The sequence below is a fragment of the Octopus bimaculoides genome, chromosome 1, assembly GCF_001194135.2.
Source record: "Octopus bimaculoides isolate UCB-OBI-ISO-001 chromosome 1, ASM119413v2, whole genome shotgun sequence".
NCBI classification, from domain to species: domain Eukaryota; kingdom Metazoa; phylum Mollusca; class Cephalopoda; order Octopoda; family Octopodidae; genus Octopus; species Octopus bimaculoides.
In genome coordinates this window covers 23,398,991-23,404,186 of record NC_068981.1, presented here as the reverse complement: position 1 = coordinate 23,404,186, position 5,196 = coordinate 23,398,991, and positions in this window count along the sequence as shown.

Here is a 5,196-nt window from a genome sequence, read left to right as displayed (position 1 = left end):
GGTGTAGGAAGAAAGTTAGCTTCAAGCAAACGGCAATAAATATTTAAAAAAAACAACTTTCAGGGACAATATTGGTTTATTGAGACGGACGGAAGGCTGTGGATGTTTTTCTTATCGAAGCACGATAAATTGAAAAAAGTGCTTTTTATATTTCACGATAGGCAACCAGGGTTGCCGGGTATGCGAATAAGAATACAAAAGTTAAGGAATGGAGCAGATAAGATCCGGGCTACATTTGTTTCATAGCGAGCGGAACCGAACGTCGGAAGTGATAAATATTCAAACGTGGTGTATACTGCAGGCTACTTTTCAAGCCAACGATATCTTGATTAAATGAAAGATAAAATGAAAGAGTCAGGACTGAATCTTTCATGTGTTAACAGGTTCTTCCTTCGACAATGTAAACTTTCATTTAATCAAGATATCCTTGGCATGAAGAGTAGTCTACGGTAAACACCTCGCTTGGATATTTACCACTTCTGAGGTTCCGCTCGCTGTGAAACATATGTAACCCGGATCTTATCTACTTCATTCCTTAACTCTTGTATGTATACATACACACACACGCACGCACACACACGCACACACACACACACATATATATGTATGTATGTATGTATATATACACACACACACATATATATGTATGTAAGTATGTATGTATATACATACACATATACACATGCACACACACATATACACACATATATATATATATATATCATTTGATTCGATCCTCGTCTGCGTATGTATAGATTATGGTGTACATGTTCACGTAGAAATATGTGGGTACATACATACGTACATACATACACACATACATACATACACACATACATATATAAATACATGCATAGATATGCGACTGTGTGTACGCGTGCGCGTGTATGTGTGTGTGTGTGTGTGTATGTGTGTGTGTGTGTGTGTGTGTTTGTGCCTACGTGTGTGTGTGTGTGTACACAGTGATGGAATCGAGGATTTCGTTTATTTATGAGCTGAATTCTTAATTTCACCGGAGTATAAATGTCTATAATGGTGATACTTTAAAAAAATAAATAATTTTTTTTTTTCTTAATCGAACTTACAAATTTCTCGATAAGCAAGAGGTCATATTACTTATATCCTTCAACGAGCGTTTGATCCTCCTGCTCTCATTGAAAGGCGTTGAAAACGCTTCTCACATTCTATGCAATATTTTCTAAGTATTTCATTTGGTTTATGGTTATTATTTGAATAATCACTTATTTAGTCATAATCACTTATTTAGTCATATGCAAATCTTACTCATATGTGTTTGGCGAAGACATCGATGAAGTTTACTTTTAGCTATCATCTAATCAGAAGTATTGATCTGGACAAACCATAGGCAACATGCAGCCTGAATGGCAGGTCCAGCTTCTAATCTTCTTTTAGTCAAATACTTACAAAGCTTAACTCAGTTCAATTAAAAAGCACGGGTAAGCAACGCATTGTAAGCCACATGACAATTTGCGAAATAAAATTATTTGCACGCAGAGTATGTATCGACTCTCTGATGCCTTGTGCTTTCATTTTTTTTTTTCGGGTTTTTTTTTCTCTTTTCTTTTCTTCAGTAGCTGGATAGTGATATTAATTGGCAAAATCACCTCTCCTTACAATATCAAGGTGATTGCTAACTTTTGATGGTAAGTCTCCTGGATAAGGACAAATTCAACAAGACACCTATTCAAAAGCAATATCCAAAAGACGCTTTAGATGTACAGCATGTGTTTCGGTAGGCAAATGATTTCGTAGTGATCGTCTCTATGAAGTTTTTCCCTTTGACGAGTTTTATTTTTAGTATACTGTATGTCAACACGCTCTTCTTATCCAGTAAATTTTGCAGAGGAAACCTTTTTACTTGCCATCTACCCACCGACAAGGCAAACTACTGGGTTACATGGTGCCAGGTACCTGTTATAAAAATGAGTCTGGCAGAAGTGGATTTGGTCATGGTAGAGCTTGACCTGAACAACAAGATAAGAAGTGAGAAAAGTAACTTTACTTTCTTCGAAAGACGTGGAAAGTGTACAACTTTCGGTAAATTATGTTTAAAGTTTGAATTTAGTTTGAGCTACTCTTCTACTCTGTAACTGAATGAGATTTTCTGGTGGCAATATAATATATCTTTGCCCCAAACTGATACATCTGAACACAAGCATTACTGTCTCGACTCCTACAACTCATAGAGCCGGTTACCCGATTACTATGGAGTGTGAGAGAATCGAAATTACAACACTCACTCTGAACAGAACAAGTTGAGTGACTGAGAAAACGTGAAATAAAGTATTGTACTCAAGAACATAATATACTGCCCTGTCCCGGAGTCGAAACCACCATTTTGTGATTGTAAGGCGAAGGCACTAAACTAAGTGCCTTCACCTTACCTGTATTCTCATCTCTAACAAATCACTAAATCAATTCTATTATTGTACAAATGCTTCAACTGGTTAACACACTCAGTATGGTTATCATCTTGAAGTTCAGTATCAATGGTAGGCAGGGCCTAAAACTGCACCAACTCTTAACGTTTTATATTAATTCTGAATAACTACAATTTTCTATTGAAAGTAGGAATAGCCTTTTTACAATACTTAAGTTTCCTGCTAGGAATACTTTGTTAAAGAAAAAAAAAAGCTTTGAACAAAACCAGCTGCGCGCTGAGACGTTCACTATTTAGAATTAATACAATACCATCCCAAAGTGTCACGAGTGACGAAAACAATTAACTATATTTTGTTAACTGCCGCACCTTTCTATGTATCAGTGGGCGTTCAAATTGAAAGTAATTTTTGTCACGAAATCCCCCAAAACAACGTTAAGGTTGACATTTTTTATTACAATAGCAGACGTCCTCGTAATTGTTTTACAACCAAGTATTGGCTGAAGATACCGTTGCAAATGCAAATAACCTTAGGAACGGTATTTAAAAAATAACTAATGCACACCCGATATTTACGAGTAGTCATCCGTCGAGTATAAATCGTTTCCTCTTGGAATCAAAAAAGCTAGCATACACCACCAGAAGAGCTTTATTAACCCTTCAAATGAATTCATTGATTTCCTGGGCAAATTCCGTTACTTGCAAAGCCCAAGGTGTTGCTTCACTACGTCCTTAGCCACTTCATCAACGTGACTAAACATTGATGAGTTGCTCAAAGGAATGACCTTGGTAATTTCGTACGGAAGTTTTGAACTTAGGGAGTGGGGCTTCTGTGGTCATTTGACCTGCAGTTCGTTGCTGCTAAATCTCTTTCTCATATCACAATATATTGCCTTTGAAAACGAAAGAAGGAAACAATGGACAATTTAGTTGTAGATATGCTGTAGCGGAAAGCAGAAGAAGGTAACGTCATTGCTAAAATACCTTCGGTCATTGGAATATTCTCTTACATGACTGCTCTAATAAAAGTAGAGAACAACTATACGATGACGAAAAGCACTGAACAATATGGTTTAATACAAATATGCAAAAAGTGTTTTGTTTTATGTTGGGTTTTTCTTTTTTCACTTATTTTTTCATATTCTATTGTTGTTCCTTGATTTTCCTGGAAATGGCCCAAGGAAACTCCACGAAATTACATTGATCAGCCATCACTGAAAAACAAGAGAGAGAGAGAGAGGGGGGGGAAGAGAGAGAAGGAAAAAAGAAAAACAAGAAGAGCGTGTGAGAAAGAGAGAAAAAGAAAAGAAAACAGAGAGAGAGACACAGAGAGAGAGAGGAAAACAGAGAGAGAGAGAGGAAAACAGAGAGAGAGAGAGAGAGAGGGAGAGAGAGAGGGAGAGAGAGAGGGAGAGAGAGAGAGAGGAAAACAGAGAGAGAGAAAAGGAAAGGAAAACAGAGAGAGAACAGAAAAAGAGAGATACAATATACAGATGGAAATAGATACAGAGAAACAAAGAGAGTCAGAAAGAAAAAAACGTACACAAAGACACATAAAGAAAAATAGAAGATGAAGAAGAGAGAAAGTGGGAAAGAGAAAGAGATCATGACAAAAAAAAATGAGATAGTAAACAATAGACAACATTGCTTCACAAATAATTGGTGGTCGTTAAGAATAAATCGGTAATTGATTTAAGCAGACGTTTATCTCAAGATTAAATCATTACGTTGTTTTACGTTGTTTTTGTTACGATTATTGTTTTGTTTTAATTATTATCATTATTTTTTTAAATTATACATGCATGTGTGTGTGAGTGTGAGTCTGTCTCTGTGTGTTGTGTGTGTCTGTGTATGTGTGTGTGTGTGTGTGTGTGTGTGTGTGTGTGTGTGTGTGTGTGTGTGTGTGTGTGTGTGTGTGTGTGTGTGTGTGTGTGTGTGTGTGTGTGTGTGTGTGTGTATTTTTGCAAAGATCTCTTCAAATAAACTGCAATTTTATCATTTCATTCGTTCAAGCAGAACGTGTCAGACCTCTCAGAGAGAGATTGTGAGATTAATGTCTCTTTCCAGCAAATCATGGATGAAGTGAAAGAAATATCTCCAAAATAAAGCGAACTGAGTCTTACTAGAAATTTCTTTATGTATTTGAGGAACTCAAATATTGAATATTGCCTCATTATTATGGACATACGGAAGTAGAATGAAGGTCTTTCAACGTTATATATACGTATAAGAAAGTTGTTTTGCAATGGATGATCCAAAGTTATCTGAATTCTTTAGAACAGTAAGGAAGTGTTTGTCCTCAAGGAGAGAGGCCGGATCAAAACAGTCGAGCTTGGCCTTAATCCATGAACCTCTCAACAAGATTAATAAATGATGATATTTAAAATAAATATGGTGAGTAAAATAATCACTCATCAGTTATGCAGTAGGAAGCATGCCTTACTAGAACTACAAGAAGTAGCAGCTAACTCCCTCAAATCACAAACTACATTTCTTTAAAAATAATGGAGGATATATTTATGGATGAATCCACCATATCTGAAAATTGTATAGTCATGGTTGGAACCGGAGGCGCAATGGCCCAGTGGTTACGGCAGCGGACTCGCGGTCGGAGGATCGTGGTTTCGATTCCCAGACCGGGCGTTGTGTGTGTTTATTGAGCGAAAACACCTAAAGCTCCATGAGGTGGTGGTGGCGACCCCTGTTGTACTGTTTCGCCCGAACTTTCTCTCACTCTTTCATTTTGTTTCTTGAGTAAAGCTGCGATGGACTGGTGTCCCGTCCAGCTGGAGGTT